The sequence below is a fragment of the Gobius niger genome (genome assembly GCF_951799975.1).
Source record: "Gobius niger genome assembly, chromosome: 5".
Lineage (NCBI taxonomy): Eukaryota > Metazoa > Chordata > Actinopteri > Gobiiformes > Gobiidae > Gobius > Gobius niger.
This window is the reverse complement of record NC_136856.1, coordinates 27,369,307-27,388,234: the sequence shown is the minus strand read 5'-3', so window position 1 is coordinate 27,388,234 and position 18,928 is coordinate 27,369,307.

Below are 18,928 nucleotides of genomic sequence, written 5' to 3'. Positions count from 1 at the left end.
GGTGACGTTTTATAGGCAATGACATAAAAACAGGCGAGAAAATGCCGCCAAAATTCCCTTAGGCTTTTACAGTATTGTCCGGGGATGTTAAGGTTAAGGTGTACTTTATCTTCTGCATGTGACCCATTCTTCCAAGCAGTGGGCTATACCGCAGAGCAGCGCCTGGGGAGCCATCTCCAGATGTCGAATCACCAGATCAACCTATCGTGGACATTTTTTGGTGGCTATGCAGACACAGGGAGAACATGCAAACTCCACACAGAAAGGCCTCTCCTGGTCTCTCCTCGCCTGAGATCGAAACCAAGACTCTTGCTGTGAAGCGCCACCATGCCATGTAACGGTACGCTAAAATTGTATTCGGTTCGGTTCACAGTTTTGGAGGGCTCGGTTCGGTTAATTTTCGGTACAAATAAATAAGTTTAATTATAAAGAAATAAATATTTTTTTCTTTTGAAAAGCTGCCAATACACAATAGAATTATTGCATAAAATAAATAAAAGCGACCCATTTGGGTGATATTTTAAATAAATTGCACTCTTATAATGAAATACACATTTTGTAACATTTAAAATAAAAATTTAAATACTGTAAGTAAGTGATACAGTAAGCACACTCAAGCGCATAGCTTGTTGACCACATCAGTTTGAGCTTTTTCATAAAGTGCTGGTATAACTTTTTGGCTGAAGTGCGGACGTGATGGGATATTGTAGCGAGGCTCAAGACTTTTAATCAAATACTTAAAGCCAGCGCCTCCAACAACTGAATATGGGCGCAAATCCGTAGCGATGAAAACACCTATACCATGTGTGATTGCTTTTGCCCGGTCCGAACTACTTGACAGGGGTTGTTTGAATGCCAACGTTAGTGGTGTTTGCACAAGGCTGCTTTTCTTCAGTAGACGTATTCACATTCGGATGATGCCATTTTAAGTGTGTTACATGTTTGATGTGTTGCCTGCTGCATACCCGATCTCCATGGAACAGTGTCGGCACAACTTTGGATTTCTCCACTCGTCTGTCCCCGTCATGAATTTTAACCGGAAAGCCAAGGTGTTCCCAAACAGGAGACTGTAGTGATGTGGCAGGGTCTTCAAGCTCTGGCTTCTCTTTCGCTGTTGCCATGATCCCGTTTCTCTCAGCTACTCGAGTGTGTCCGAGCAGCTTCAATGTACGTCACTCAATAGCGTCCGTGCGGAAACTCGCGTAGGACCTTTGTTCCGCGGCACTTAATATGACGCTAATAATACATTTATATTATTTAATGAAAATAATACACCGAAAAGGTACGCAAGTGGACCGAATCGAACAGGCCGAACCATAACGGTTCATTACATCCCTGTGAACCGTTACACCCCTAATGCCGAGTGTTGATCATAAGGTGAATGTAGGGGTGGCAACCATGCGTTCAAGACGGCCATCCCTAAGTTCCAAAGTGCATGAGTTTCAAAACACTGCACTGAAACACGATTCAAAACACGCATGTCACATGACTCAGGCTGAAGTGTTTCATGAATCATCAGTTTCACAACCTAGTGTTGGACTTTGCACTCGTTTCTCCATGTGTGTGTAGAGCTTCAGTGCAGTGTGTGAGTGTGCCCAGATAGTCCCAGCTCTGACAAATAGCAGAATTCCAATCTGATTCACACTGAACTGCACACCTCTTATACTTATGTTTAAATAATTATAATGCAAACATGTGTTTTATAAAAATAGACTTGCAAAAAGAAACATTGAGTGGGAGGAAAAATGTAGAACATTTATCAATGTTTTTTGTACCACAGTAGAACACACATTCAGGGAAGTCCATATTTTAATGGCAAATAAAATGTGGTTTTATTTCAACCACAGATGTATCAAGAACATAGTTGAATCCTGAAACACTGAATGCTGTTATAATGACACTTTTGGCAAAGGCCCGTGATCCATCATCAGGTTTCGTTGTTGACCAATTAAGAACTGGAAAAAGTTAGGTCCAACGTCTTTAAGTTTAGCGTGTGTCTCCAAGTACAGTATTTCTCCAGTGCTGCAGACACATTTCATCAATACAGAACAAAATGAACAGGATACACTATGGAGTTCAAAATCCATATACATTCATTTCATTCTCTTTGTTTCACTCTCTGTTTACAACATATTAGAAAAAGAGGTGCTTTACCATTAGTAGTTACGCTGAGGTGTTGACAATGAAAGCCTTGGTAAACATTGTTGTGGCTGATATTCTCTGCACAACGAGAAAGATATAGTTATTATGAAACGATATTAAAATGTTATCTTCCTTTTCTTCTTCCTCTAGCTACGCCGCATCGACCGCCAACTTTCACCTTGCTTTGGAGATGTCAATCAAAAAGTAATAAACATGAAAGTTCACAGCCTCAGAAGTCTGGTGAGCTTTTGAAATAGTTACTTTGAACTGAAAGATCAATTGCATTAGAATCAATACAGTGACTGACAACCAGAGAAGTGAGTTTGGGGCAAAAGGCAAAAAAGGTTCAGCATACTGTACTTTTAGGCCTAAATATATTTGAATTGCACTTTATCCATTTGTTTGTGGTGCAAATAAGGATGTGTTCACTCCTCGCATCATGGCAAATGTTTTCAAAGAGCGAAAAAGTGCAGAGTCTTGTTTTTAGGGAGTTTGTTAAATAAGTTGGTAGCTTGGTACAGCAGTCTATGGAATTTTATCGTCAGTTCATCTTTTGGAATGTATGGATCAACTCCTTTCAGAATTGTGGTCCAGAGCAAGAAAACTGCAAGACCAAACTTTCCACGGGATCAAGAGGGCACACACTTACTCTTCCAGTCTATTGAAGTTGTCCAGAATCGAAAAGAAATGAAATACTTCAAAAGCCGCGCAGTCTTACCGGGCACTGCATGGCCCATTGAGTTTGCCGGAAGTCTGACCCTGCCTGAAAAACTCGGTTGTGTCCTCACTTGCTTCTCCTCTCAAAATTTGTTGCATCTACCTCTATCTATTTAATTTTTGTGTTTTAAAAGAACTGCATCAGGCAAAATCAACTTTTTGATGTGGTTTTAACCATGTTATAATGTTATATCCTTCTCAATTAAACCGGTAAAGTTCAAACAGCTCTAAATTGCTGGCAGATATGGTTCTTTCTGCTGACTCTCAGGAAGTGTAGTCTCCTGTTTACTTTTAAGCAGCTTTGAGGGGTTTAGATTCCAGCTCAGCTCCTCCCCAGTGTGAACTCCCGGGAAACCGAAGTCCACTGCTTCTGATCGTTGGTTGTCCTTCAAAACTCAATGATTACCTCTCTGGTCATTGAGCTATTGAGGACTTGATTGTTCTACTTGCCACATTATCCCAGTGTGTGATCTAGCTTCGTCACAGTGGCGTCTTCAGCAAATTTGACATTGGTGCTGGAGTGTAAAGTGGTGCAGTCATGAGTGGGTAATCTACCGTATACAGCAGGGGGGCCAGCACACAACCCTGTGGGAGTCCATTTCCATAGCCTGAACCGAATTGATCCACACCCACAAGAGTGTCAAAGCTGCTCCAACCTTACCCTTCCCAGACTCTGTTCTTCATCATACTGAGAAATCCACGAAGCTGTGAAATCCATGTCTTTCTGTCCTTGGACAAGACACTTCACCCACCTTGCCTCCAATGTCTGTGTACATTGGTGTGTGAATGGGTGAGTGGTTCCTTGATTTAAAGCTCTTTGAGTGACTGAAGCAGGTAGAATGGTGCTATATAAATGTGAACATTTACCTTTTTTTTTTCTTTAAATCCGCAGGTGTTTTGTACAACCACAATTAAATACCCTTTTGTGCAATGAATGTTTTTAACCCCATTAACGCAGAGTGTCGCTGATTTACGACATACCTCTTCCTGAGCTTGAAAGCAAAAACACATCCAATCTCTGAGTGAGAGGCGGGACATGGCCACACTGCAGACTAGGGCTGGGCAATTTTGAAAAATAAATAAATAATCACGATTATTTTTCCCATATTGATCGATCTTAATTTTCGATTTGATTCGGGGGAAAAAAAAAAAGAAAAGAAAACTGCAGCTAACTCATCAGCAAAAACAAACTCCACACTTCTAGCGTCACAGTACAGTATCCCCATGTCACCCCTTCACCTGGACTATTATAATTGACACATTTCAGGTTCAAAAGTGTTTTCTTTCCTGCTATGTCAATGTTTAATGAACCTAAACCTAGACATAAACCTAAAAACACAGATAATATATTTTTTATTGTAATAGAATTGTAAATATGGAAATAACTGCAATAAAATTAATAATAATAATCAAGTATTTGAAATTATCTTCAAGGTTAGCATAAGTTTCACATTGTTCCCGTAATATCTGTAAGAAACTGTTTTATCAGAAATAACGAGACAGCAAGGCGACGAGAGGACATTGAGTGGGACCCCGGAGCGTGCAGTCTAACTGTGTATCACTAAGAGCAGATGGCCTTGCACGCACCGGGCCTCCCCACTTAGATAAAATAGTGTGATTCATGTGTCTGAGATGTATTGGACAATGTAAGATGTAACTCCACCTCTGTATGTAATATGCTATGGAAAAACTAAATAAAAGGCTGTGCAGAAAATAACTCTTTGAGAATGGGTGCAGGAGAACCACACTGCGTAGCTGTGGTGAACTGCTATTCTCCCTTGCAAGCCAACCAAAGTACTGATTTCTGTGTCGTTTCTTTCAAGTAAGCGCTCTCCAGAATTGGAAAACCAAGGTTTTAACCCTAATTTTCTGACATTTATATAACTGGAAATAAATTCAGGTGTCAAGGGGTTAAGATAAAACAATAACATCATAGTACAAGGCTGTTGTAAGACTTTAAACAAAAGAGGCCACAAAGACAGTAATTCTTAATAGTTGTCATACTTTTTAGAAGTTTTAGGAATTATTTAACTTTTGACTTCTCATTTCCAGACCATAATCAGTGGTTTTTCAATCTATCTCACATTGGAAAAAGTTTGCACCAACAGATGTTTTCACTATGTTGACTTTTACACACTTTCCCAGCTTTGAATGCAGCGCGAGAATCCACCAGAGAGTTTTCTTGACTTTGTACTAATAAAGCATGAACTTCTTTATCCAAACAACTCTCCCAAAATATAGAAAGATAAGGCAGCTGTAGGCGCAGAGCTGACAGACGGTCAAACCGAGGTGCATGCATTTTAGGAGAACTAATGGGCTGCTTCACACACTGCACTGGTGAGTGTGATTTACTGCTGTAGCATAGACACACCTGACAACCACAAACAAGATTAGATATGCCTTTGCCGGCTCTATTCCAGTCGATCTATTGCTTTGGACAATGCTAGCCATGTAGTGGAGGGTTCAAGAGGATTGTCAAGTATATAATTCAGGCTTAAAACTTTCTTGTTGATGCCTCAGTAATTGATATTTTGGTAACACTTTACATTACGGGCCGGTAAGTCCTTGGTACTTACAGAGGTAATTCTAGATACTTATCGTGGTACTTGCGGTGGTACTTACAGTGATAGAGTGGTAATTCTAGGTACTTATGGTGGCACTTATGGTGGTACTTACAGTGATACTTAATTCTAGGTACTTACAGTGGTACTTACGGTGGTATTTATTGTGGTAGTTACAGTGGTAAATACTAGTAATAATAGTGGTACTTCTAGGTTCTTATTGTGGTACAAAAGGATACTATAGTGAGAATTACAAGATATGTACTTCTAGATACAGTGGTAACTTAGTAATGAAGGCAGTACTTCTTGCTTCCCCTCATGCTGATTTATGTTGTTTTATAGTCACACAATCCTAGAAATGACTTACTACCTATGAATTGCTGCTGTAGTATCCTTGAATTACCAATAAGTACCATAGATGTATCACTGTAATCACTAGAAACGGTCATTTAAAGTACCAAAGTAAATAGAAATACAACCTTCATTACTAAGAGCATTACCACGGTATCTCTTAGTAACGAGATACAGTGGTAACTCTGTGTTCTTCTAATCCTAATCCTAACTCATAACCCTAATTACTAGTAATTACCACTTTTAGTACCACAGTAAGAACCTAGAATACCACAATAATTACCAATGTAAGTACCACAATAAGTACCACTGTAAGTACCACAATAATTACCACTGTAAGTACCACAATAATTACCAATGTAAGTACCACAATAAGTACCACTGTAAGTACCACAATAATTACCAATGTAAGTACCACAATAATTACCACTGTAAGTACCACAATAAGTACCTAGAATTACCACTGTAAGTACCACAATAATTACCACTGTAAGTACCACAATAAGTACCACTGTAAGTACCACAATAATTGCCACGATAAGTACCACAATAATTACCAATGTAAGTACCACAATAAGTACCACTGTAAGTACCACAATAATTACCAATGTAAGTACCACAATAATTACCAATGTAAGTACCACAATAAGTACCTAGAATTACCACTGTAAGTACCACAATAATTACCACTGTAAGTACCACAATAAGTACCACTGTAAGTACCACAATAAGTACCTAGAATTACCACTGTAAGTACCACTGTAAGTACCACTGTAAGTACCACAATAAGTATCTAGAATTACCACTGTAAGTACCACGGACTTACCGGCCCGTAATGTAAAGTGTTACCGATATGGGACATTCTTATATTCAAAACAATGTCTATGAGAAGTCAGTAAGAAGTAAGAGACTGGGCTGGCCAAGATTTCATTTCGGCCTGGAACATCCTCTGCAGGCAGTAGTGGAAATGACACATCATGAAACTGTAAACACAAGCATTCATTTTCAGCTTTAAGCATGCTGGCAAATCAATGGCGCCAGGGTGAATACATTTTGAGTACTGAACTATACAGAATTTTGTGGTAACAGAAATGTGTACTTTGTGCAGGAAACAATGTGCAACACTCTTGTAATAGGTATTTGTATACAGGTGTTCTTAAGGCATGCCTGTCAAGTTTTGGATTTGAAAATATGGGACATTTTCTCGCTCCCACTGCGAGCCGTCCCACTAGCCCAACCGAGCTCCAACACGGGTCAAAATACAGTTGTTTCCTGGCCAAAACGGGACACTTTAATCGCGACAACTGCCACTCAGGCGTCAGGTGGCAGTTCTCACGAGGCTTGTGACATCGTTCAGTTCGGTTCTCCACTCTTCTGTACCGGGCATCTCGCAGAAGGAAAAATACCATATTTGGGTCATAGCTTCATCGCGGGCACCCTTCGCAGGACACATGGAATGGATGTCAATTCTTAGGTTAGGTTAGGTTAGGTTAAAGAGGGGGTATTATGCTTTTTTCAGTCACATAGCACCAGTCTATATCACACTACAATGATGACGAAACCTTCTGTTGGTCTGTCAATGCAGTAAATTAGAATAACTGCCTTGTATAAAATTGCTCTTTGAAAATGGCGGTAGCAAATGGCTTGAAATAGGCCTCTGTCACTTTAAGAACCTCTGACCCTTTCCGACACGCCCCCTCCACACGCTGTCTGTGGCATCACAACAACACTGCGCTTGTCTCAACAGTATTGAAACTACGATCGGTGCATTTTAATTTTTATTGTTGGAAAGGAGCTACTGTTTATCACTTTGTGAACAATGGCCACACAGGATATTATTTGAAGACGAACCTTCCACACCGGACGCTTGGAAGGGGCTCTTGCCTGAAAAATAACTGCTGTTTGGAGGCTTCTCTTTGCATCTGCCATGCCCTATGGATCTCTAACTATACCCCCATGGACGACACCAGGATCTGCAGGAGCCCATACGATTCAAAGACGGACATTATCTGTGCAGGTGGACAATGGTTTTTCGAGGTTACCCGTTAGCTTGTTATAATCGACTACAGCTCATTGTTGATGAAAAGTCTGCAATAAACCACAAATGTGTAAAGCCAGGCTCATTGTGTGATCATCGTAAAGGCTGCTTCGAGTAGTTGCTGCTTTATTGACGTTATTTGTGCATAATATGCTGCCTGTTTTCAATGAATGTTGTGAAGGTGAAGGTTGTTAGCTTGTCGCGGCTAATAGTGCCTTAGCTCCGGGAGAAAACCACTCGGCTACGACTCACTGTAGATGAAATGTGAGCAATAAACTACACAATCAACAAGCCAGGCTCCGTGTGTCATCATCATAAAGGCTGCTTCAAGCAGTTACCTGTTTTAGTGACGTTTTCAATGCATAATATGCTGCTTGTATTCAGTGAATTTTCCCGTTAGCTTATCGCGGCTAGCTTGTTAGCTCCGGGAGAAAACCACTCGGCTACGACTCACTGTAGATGAAATGTGAGCAATAAACTACGAAATCAACAAGCCCGGCTCAGTGTGTGATCATCATAAAGGCTGCTTCAAGCAGTTGCCTGTTTTAGTGACGTTTTCAATGCATAATATGCTGCTTGTATTCAGTGAATTTTCCCGTTAGCTTGACGTGGCTAGTTTGTTAGCTCCGGGAGAAAGCCACTCGGCTATGACCCATTGTAGATGAAATGTGAGCAATAAACTTCCAAATCAACAAGCCAGGCTCCGTGTGTGATCATTGTTAAACGGTTCTTTATGTGTGTGGTGGTTTTATTGACTTTATTTGTGCATATTTCTCGTTTTCACGTGATGACTCGAGGTTTAGCTTAGCATTAGCTTTCTCCGGAGGCTCTGTGCATCATCAAGGCCCAGCGCAGAACCAGACACTGAAATAAGTGTTCTTGTCACCGGTTTTAATCCTGGGTGTTTCGGTAACAGAAACACTGATGTGTGTCTTTGTAAAAGTCTGCTGTGGCTCCGTTTCACAACACATGAAGCTAATCCTCCATGATGACTCTGTTTACATCTTAGGGCTAGACACTGCGGGGAGGGGGTTCTGCTGAGGAGCAGTGGTTGGTTACTCGGCTGGTGACGAAAGGTCGGAGGCGTATCCTGGAGGTCGAGGGCGTTCCCTGAAGGAATCAGGCGTTTTATCCCTAAAATGGCCGACATCAGAGTTTTTACAGATTACTCGAAAATACGTGAATGTGCCATGGCAACACTTCAGGCATGGTTTTAATGAGGGAATGACTTAATAACATGATGTAAAGCTTGAAAAAGTCGATTTTGCATAATACCCCCCCTTTAATTTATTTGTACCCGTGGGTAAATTCGTTTTGCAATTCTGAGAACTAGTCGACACATTAAAACACATTATACAAAGATAAAACTTCACACATATAAAATATAAAACTTGTAAGTGCTCCACATACTAACAGGATGTGCCTTTGTTTTGTACAAAAACAACTGAAGTTTAAGCCACTTGACAGTAACAAAGATAAAAAACCCGTGTCAGGGGCAATTTGATCCCGACTTGTTCATAAAGGAAAGGGCAGCGGGAACAAAGCTTTTCTTAAAACGGTTTGTGTGGCTCATTAGCATCAAAAACCGACGCCCAGACGGAAATATTCTGTCAATATTTGTGAATGGCCGACGTAGTTGCTACTTCTGGGTTATCTCTGCCTTGCTTGCAACAAAACGTCATAAAATAAGCATCGTACAGAGTTAGTTTTGTCATTTTTATACTCTAAGATAGAAAACTAAGATGTTAAGGGAGGAAACTAGCTAAAAATATCCACTTCGACCACTGCGTGAAAAATCAATACTTTCACCTGACGTGTCTCGCCTTAAAATATAAGATATTCTATCAAAGAGGTTAGGACCAGTAGGCGTATGTTCGGCTCTCGGGAGGGAGGTGGAAAGTTCAAATAGGAGTTCGAAAATGGTTCAAAGGCAGATCATTGGCAAATTGTCCAGTTAAAACCACGCATTAAAGCTCAAAATCCAGAAAACTCTCTCGGGGTTACAAACAGTTGGGACCTCATTTCGGCCCATGGGTTTAATTATGTACACCAGCCTTCAGTTAGGGGGTAATCTCATCCACAAAGTTGCTGCCTTACGACTTCACGAGGTGGGGTCGCGACCACTCGAGGACAAGCTCTCTGTTTGCACGTAATCTGAGCCTGATGCATTTCCAAAGTCATCTGACCATGTCGTACTAATGAGGCGTTTATCCACTTTCTACTCACGGAGTTGCTAATGTCTTTCTTTTTCATCCCATCTGCCCTTTTTCTGTCCATTGTAAATGTAAATACACTGCGATGTAAACAAATATCTTCCAACATGGCTCAATGCTGTCAGTCAAGTTGTATTATATAATTTCTTGAGCAAATTGTGCATATTATTCCAATCAATATAGCTTCCTGCTTTATCCATTGATGTGGAAAAATAGTAAGGTTATTTTACAGTCATTATCCAAAACAGACTGTATATGCACACACATAAACAAGGAATACGATAAAGATTGAAAGAAAGGAATGCTCTATATCAAGTCCCTTTTTCCTTCCCCTGCTAGAGTGAATTTCTTAGTAATTGCGGTTTGTTTTGAGCCATTTTTGAACTACTTCACTGCACTGCTGTCGGACACTGCAACTAAGCTCATCATGGTCTCTGCTGGAGGTTTTGTGTTCAGGTGTCTGTAGCTTTGGACATCACATGGTTGGTCCAGTGAGGAGAGGGAGGGGTGGGCCGCTGGGCATGGAGTACATTCTACTGATGATAGTGTTCGGAGCTCTAATGGCTGAGGATTACACACAGTACTTTACACTGGCCCGCACACTGCCTGCGAGGGAGGAGTGCTTATGATGTAGCCTGAGGCGGAGACGGAGAGGGAGCACCTAAAGCAGCTAAAGCTCTAACCTCAAGCAACTGGTATTTTGGTTTGTGTGACCCTCCTTAACTGTGCTGTGAAGTGTTTGCACTGGGACAACTTTGTTCTAAATGTAGCAACATTGACGTATGTTTGCCATCAGGAGGGAGAAATCCACCTAACATTTGATGAACCAAAAAGTCTTCAAAATAATTCACACTGCATTCCAGGCAACTGGAACTGACATTAGGAAAAATACCTGGGAACGCTATAAACAAACTGTTAACAATTTGCACGTTCAGAGATGATCAGAGTGGTCTGAATTCTGACAAGAGATGAAAGGGTGCTGGCCCTTCTGGGGCCCTAAGCAAAAATCCACACGGGGGCCTTACAGTACGCATCCCGCGGTTATTCGACAAAGAGCAAACCCATTTGCGGTGAAAACAGTTCCACTGTGCAGTAGTGCAGGGTAGAAGTTGAAAATAATGACCTCAATTCAGGCCCTGCCCCTCTGTTTGAGAACCACTAACCACTAAGCCACTGTCAGACTGGGATTCAGGACTACTACTGGTCTATTTCCCAACTTTTAAAAATGGTAAATGGCAAATGGTCCCATTCTCTCCCCTCTGGTTCCTGACCCACAGTTTGAGAACCATTGATTTAAAACTAAATGAAACCTCCAGCTGACGGTTATTTCTGTCTGACCACTGATGATTAGCCTGTGAGTATCCCAATTAGTTTTAGACTGTGCACATTCAGAGAACCACAGTTACTGTAAGTAACTGCACGTATGAGAACCATGTAGATTTAACTCATCTTTGAGACAAATAAGCCCGTCACAACGCCTTGATTAATCAGTGTAACAACACTGTTTGTTTGAATGAGATGTGAGGCCCTTGCGGCTGCAGGGGCCCTAGGCACCTTGCATAGTTTGCCTATTGGAAAAACCGGCTCTGAAAAACAGTCTGACTCACTCCACAGTGCACCTGTGGCAAATCACTTATAACACCGATATAAATGTCTGTGTCGAGAGGCCATATTTTTTTACTACATCAACAGGCATTTGTTTGTTACCAGGACAGTGTACAATTACATTATGCTCGAGAGCAAAGATTGACCAGACTGTATCTTCTCGAGCTAATTTCCATCTGTAGTCCTTAGCACACATCTCTGTTGTATGCTAACCTTTTTCAATTGATTTTGGCCCGAGGATATGTTCAGGGACCAGATTTCACATTCACCTGATACCTTTTTGTGTTCAACTTCCCCAGATCATTCACTCCACATACTGAACAAATAAATAAATAAAAATCATTCACACCCACTCTGGCCTTGGCAAATAAACTTCGGCATTGTGGGAGAAAAGTCGCCACAAAAATCCAAGGACAAGGAGTGATTCAGTGAGACGTGGTAAGGACAAAGTAAATGGGTTGAGAATACCATTTGGGAGAGAGAATGAAAAGTCCAATTTCCGGCCCGGTGCTCGCACAGACGGAGGGGCAGCTGGCTGAAGTGGATCGTGACACTCCCGACTGCGGTGCGGCATCATGGGAAAGCAGCTGTTTTGCACCACCTGCTGTCACCTGTGCACTACACGACCCAGCATGCACCTCTATGCTCCTCCATGCCCTGACAAGATCCTAATGTATTACAGACTTCACCACATGCGAAGGAAAAGTGCACTTGTGGCTATGGAGCTGTGGATGAAAAGAGCTGCTTGTTCCATTTGGCAAAGTCTGACTGACAGTGGGAGTAAGTGGTCTAACAAAGTGCCAACTTGTAAAGCCTATAGGGTCCCCTGGGAAGTTGAGAGCAACTTTGAAGGAAACAGTTTGACTTGCCACTCAGGAATAAAAAAAAACAACTTGCATCTTGTATAAAGTTGAGACCCCCATAAAAGTTTTTGTCCAAACTTTAAATGAGAGGTATTAGGTCTTTGCTGGTATCTGGTTCACTTTCTTGCATTTTTTGTTGTTGCTGATCTCCTGCTCTGTGGATGTAGCTACTGTCGGACATCAGTTGGAACAGAATTTCTGTTGTTTCTTATGACTTAATATGGCACTATAGAACCAGTCTAATAGTTTGGTTTTAAAGGTCCTATATCATGCAAAATCGACTTTTTGGAGCTTTTAGCCATGTTGTAATGCTATTTCCTAATCAAAAACACCCCCAGAGTGGTTTGTGGCTTCATTCACGCAGCTCTCAGTAATCCTCCTGAATCCTGCTCTCTGAGCAGCTGCTCCTCCCTCTCCTGGTGAACGACTGAGTGTTCAGTTGTGTCGTAACAGCGGGACGGAAGTGCTCGACGTCTGTAATGTATTGTCTTAATTGATTTTAAAGGTTATTGACGGAAGTGAGCGGGGGAAGTCTTTAGGAGTTACTGCGCGGACGTTTTGCTCCTCGTATCATTACGCCTCACAATATAGTCCCCCTTTTTATCTGCTTATAAAATCGACATGCTACATTTCTGTGTAAATATACTTCGCATGAAAACACTTCACGTAACTTTATTTAAATAGGGAACACGTGGAAGAGCTTGGTAGCTTCTATCGTGAGCTTTTTTGGAGCTATATGACATGTGGGAGAGGCTGCGTATGTGCTCCGTTTGCCTGGCAGAGCGCACGGACAAAGACCAGATGGGGATATATTAACTCGGCTAAAGTGAGGTAAGAGCATATCTCAGTATGTAAAAACAGTGGCCTATTCCTTTAAAGCAAGTTTGTCACGGGCACGAACGGACTGCTTTTAAGTTTTTAGTGTGTTTTATGGTGCATGTTTTTAAAGTTGATTTTACACTAAAGCAAGCTCATTGCCCTGTTAGCCTACGAGACACACCGGCAACTTGATGTGCGGGGGATATAAAGCGGAAGCGGGATGGCACAGCAGAGGGAAGAGACAGAGGACACGGCGCGGAGCAGGAGGTACGGGCCGCTAGACTGGCACGCAAAGGAGGATGGATTGACGGCAGGAGCGACGGGGGGCCGCGTGGATGAGGCGCGGCGGACGAGTCGACACACTGGACCCACGGAACCTGACGAGACGCACTGGGTCTGGTAGAGCGATGGCGGCGAGGGGGCGCTTGTCGAGGCCGGGAATGTCCCCCGGACAGGAGCAGTGGGAGTAGCGGCAGCAATGAGCTCTCCAGGCATGCGTTCCCCGAGGCGAACCCCTGCAGCGCCTCCACGGCTCCCGGAGCCGGCCGGACGCCCTTCCTGGAGACTGACCAAGCACCTTATTGCACACCCCTCGTTTAGCCCTTTTTTTTTTTAAACCCAGTATTTATACCGTTTTTAATGTGTGTTTTAACCATCTTTTTAGCTGACTACATTAAATTGTATTTTAATGTTCTTAACCTGGTTTTGTCATTGGCTGCACCACACCATGACTTCTCTAGAAAGTCAAACCTGTGACAAGTACACATTTAAGACAGTTGTGTTTTGCATTTGTACTTATTTGCAATGTTGTCTACTAGTTAACCTCACTAGTTCTAAAGGCTGTTAATGGCTTCCTGTTGTGTGGAGGCTTTTCCAACCCTTAATAAATAGTACTTCAGTTCAAATGCTTATTTCTATCTCAGCGGTTAATTGAAAGTACCCTAATTTCCGGACTATAAGCCATTACATTTTTCACAGGCTTTGACCCTACAACTCCGACGTGAGAAAGAATCCAAACAATCCAAACATAAAGTTGTGCGCTTGCCATGGGGATGATGGAGAGCGCACGTGGTTCCTTCCAGACGTACCCCACACATCTGCACAATAACTCGGACAGGTGGCAAACCCCATCCCTGCCTGTCCGCGGTGTTTACTGCACGCCGGAGCAGCAGGATGTCCTCCTGTGCCTGCAACATGGCTTCGGGTGCAAAATAAATATGATTAATTCTCTCACTGATGAAATATTATGGAAGGACAAAGCAGCGCGTGCTAAATTCATCAAAAGTCAGAGTCAAAAGATTCACCACGGGCCCAGCTCTGCCACACTCATGTACCTGTGGGCCGCCATTCTCTTGGAATATTTGTCCGCACTCAAAAAGAATTCCTGTATTTCCAGTGCGCTGTTAAACCACACTTTTCAACAACGCTGTTCAACCGTGCTTTTCAACAACGTGGAGACCTGCGGCTTGCAGCGAAGTGTGCTCAATAGTCCGAAAATGAGTCTTTGTCAAGACAGAACCTAAAATTACGCCAATGTCTGAAGCCGCTGCCATTTTAGTCTTTATTATTCTGATGTTACTGATTCGAACAATTTTACTGCAGCTTTAGAGTTGCCAACTGTTCGCCATAAAGACTTCACTGCGAAAGTAAATGGGTTTGAAACACTAACACAGAATTTGGAATGTCCACCACGAGAGCTGAGATTGTCCAACAGTGCATCTTTTACCTTTGTACCGTCTGCCTGAGGGCTCTTCTTCTCCCTGACTGCGTCTTCTGCAATATCCCAACTGCTTTTCTTCCACATATATACCCTGGGGAGAGCCACAGGGGGCCACATACAATTGCTACACCTGACTTTTTGATCAAGTGTACAATTTGATATTTAACAACAACAACCACAGAAAAGTTGAAATCTATGATGGAAACATTTTGACATCGGCATCCAAATCAGTTGTGATTTCAAGTGAGGAAACATAAGAGCCACACTGTGTCCCACAGCAATACGCTATTCAAAACGAAAATAATTGACATATTTTGAACATTCAAGTCCTCAAAATGGCATTCATTGACAGGATGTGACGGACACTCATGAATAGCACCGCAAAGAAGTAGCCATACTGAAATAAAGCGTTTTAAAAGTATTTTAATGTTAAACAGTGATTTCATTACCTACATTTGAAGGGGTGGATGATGTACGAGTTGTTGTGTTGTTGGTTTTGAAGTGAAAGTTCAAACACAGGATTCAAAAACTGCATTTTCATTGGTAAAAGTCTGAAATGAAAGTATTTGAAGAATTACTGTGCAAAAACAGATATTGGATATGGATATTTGTTGCTCTTGTTGGGTTGCAGGTGACATCACAGCGTTCTAAAGGCCTATACTATTATATAGAGGAAAAATGATTTTGTTTTTGAGGACATTTTTGGTCTTGTACAGAGAGATCATGGACCCAGTGACTGATATTAATGACAATTTTTCGAACTCCTACATTTTCTTTTTAGCTACGACTTGTGAAAGTGTAATGCTGTTAATAGGAAAAACTGGCTCCTGCCCCCCGCTGGGTCCAATGACATCATCACATTCTAGAACCTGCAGCCCACCAATTCTAATAATCTCAAGACCTCACTATGTTCAGTGCACAATTTAAAGAAAATAATAATAATAAAAAAAGAACATGGGGCAGGTTATGTATTGAATAAATTCACATTATTAAAAAAAAAAAAAAAAAAAATTGTAAAGGAGCATTTCATTCTACAAGATTGTCTATAAAAAAAGACAGTTTTTCTGCATTTTGGGTGTTTATCAATAATAGAGATTTATAAAAAAGTTTTAGCTCATTCCTCCAATGAGTAATGTTAGGTTTTGTCTTGAAAAAACGACACTTATGTATATAATGTTTGCTTAACAAAATAATATTATTAAGACCAAAATCATTATGATTATTGCGAAAAATACCATATTTTATATCATTAATTGTTAGATTGATAATCTGAGTTCCTTTGGAGACAATCCATTGTTGAAGGTCCAGCCAACACCTTTGGACGACTTCACACAAACAAAAAAGATGATCTAAATCCTCTGGTTCACTTTCACAAAAGCTACAGTTTCCTACATCCATTTTAAATCTCTGTTTTAAAAAACTACTAGTTGGATCGATCCTATTGATTATTTTAAATTGAATTTCTTTCATCTTTGGCGGGACTGGGAATTTTAAATATTTACATCTAATCTTTTTTACAATCTCCTTTCCAAAGTCTTTAAGAATATAATCTCTTTTGAGAGAGCTCGTTTGACAGTTAAGTAAACAGTTTCTTATATGTTTGTTGTTACATTTGTAATTCTGAAAATCAATACCGTTAATGTAAAGTTGTCTTAAAGTAGGAGTGACTTTTGAATATAATATATCCTGCTTAATCATAGCTACAAGTGATATTGGGAGAGCTTTCACAATCTGTTTGAACTTATTCTGGGTGCATCTAATTTGAAATTTGTCACAGAAATCATTATGTTGTAAAATATTTCCTTCTTCATCCATTAAGTGGGCAACAGCCCGGATACCTTTAGAGAACCATTCTGAAATGAAAATTGACTTTCTATTCACCAATATATACCTATTATTCCACACTGGTGTATTGTGTGGTGTGAAATTGTGTTTGAATATAAGTTTCCAGTATAAAATAACCTGTTGGTGAAAATCTGAAAGTTTTATAGGAAGCTTTTTAAGATCAAAATCACATTTTAAAAGAAATCTAATTCCGCCAACTTTTTCAAAAATCAGATTGGGAATGTAAGACCACAAGGAATTTTGATTTTGAACATAGTTTTTCAACCATCTAATTTTCAACATAACATTCATACAATCAAAATCTATTGCATTACCACCTCCATCCTCATAAGTTCTAATTAAATCCTGCTTGGCTATATAATGACATTTATTTCGGCATATGAAATCAAAATTCAGTTTGTTTATAGTTTTAACTATTTTGGGTGCTATTGGTAGGGAGTAAGCTGGGTATATTAATCTCGATAAACTGTCCATTTTAGTTAGTAATATTCTGCCAAAAATGGAAAGCCACCTATTTAAGAATGATTTGCAGTTGTCTACATTATCTTTTATGTTTTGTTTTTCAGAGATCGTTTTATCTTTAGTCACCACGATACCCAAGTATTTAACTTAACTTTTTTCACCTTTATGTTGTATAAAGATTGCATAGAATGGTCTTTTAAGGGCAATAGTTCACATTTGTTTAAATTTAACTGAAGTCCGGAAGCTTTTGAGAAAACATTGATAGCTTGTAGTGCTATAGGAATTTGGAGCTCATTTTTAAGAAATAAAGTTGTGTTGATCGAGAACAAGTGACATTGTGTTCTTATGGAACTGAAACAGATCTGGTAATGAAAAACACTGCTATGTGAAGAATTTACAAGCATACGTTCAGGCACTTTTTTTCTTTTTTGCAAATGAACTCTTCATATAGTTTATCCATTTTCAAGAGTGTTTTTTTTTTTTACTTTCTGATTAACCTGCCTTCACATCGCAGCTTCTTGGAGCTGTTGTCTGGGGTCATGGCAGGTGTGAGCTGAGCACTTTCATATCGGTCGCTCCCTGAAGGCCTCGTGTTTCCCCCTGGACTCAATCATATCTCCCCCCCCTGTGGGTCCACCACTCCGGTGTTCTCTAATCACCACTCCGGGCTGCGTCGTTTGCAGTGTGCCCGGATGTTTTCGAGATATCTGAAGTTTTGAGTAGCTTAAGCAAAGAGCCTTTAATAAGTGCTGAGAACTCAGGGCACAAATATAACTTTTGTGACTCACTGGAGAAAAGACACGCTGGATATCCTCTGGTAATGAAGGCAGTATTTTATATCACAATCTTAAGGCCCAGAGTTGTTTTCTCACTAGTCTCCAAACTACTTTGAAAAGTCAACAACATGCATATATTTACCAATAATTTTAATAATACATTTTGCAGGGCTTATAGGCTTATACTGAGTCATTACATTCTCACTTAAAGTTGGCCCTTAGCCTTGGTTTTAAACTTCTGAATTCATTGTAGTGTCACATTGTTTGGGAGCTGAGATTGTTTTTCTGGTCCATAAAAGGTCCTCCGTTCAAAAAAGTGTGCGAACTCCTGTCTTCAAATTTCCTCAACCAGGAAATTTGTCTAAATAATGGCAGATTCTGGGTGAAAATTCATAACGGAGCGAACAATACGGCGTGCGATGAGTGGGCTTTGGGAGCTGACAGGACAAGGATTCACAGAGTTATATCGGGTCTTTTCATGAGGCAAACAAAACAAGCCCACACATCGAAGATTAAAGTGGGTGAGTCGAATGGGCTTGAAATTAGCGGCCGAGTGGTGCGTTTTTTAATAAATATTTAAAGGCAACTGCCAATTTCTGCGATTCACATTGCACTTGCTCTACATATGTATCTTGCTACCTAACTGGATGACCAAAAGAGTTCCTGGTCGGACTAGAGAGTACTAGTACTAGAGAGCGCTCTCCCACATGTTGTAACATATATAAAGGGACAACAAGTGGAGTGTGTGGAGTCCTACAAGTATCTTGGAACAATTATTGATTGCAAACTGAATTTTAATGAAAACTGTGCTGCTGT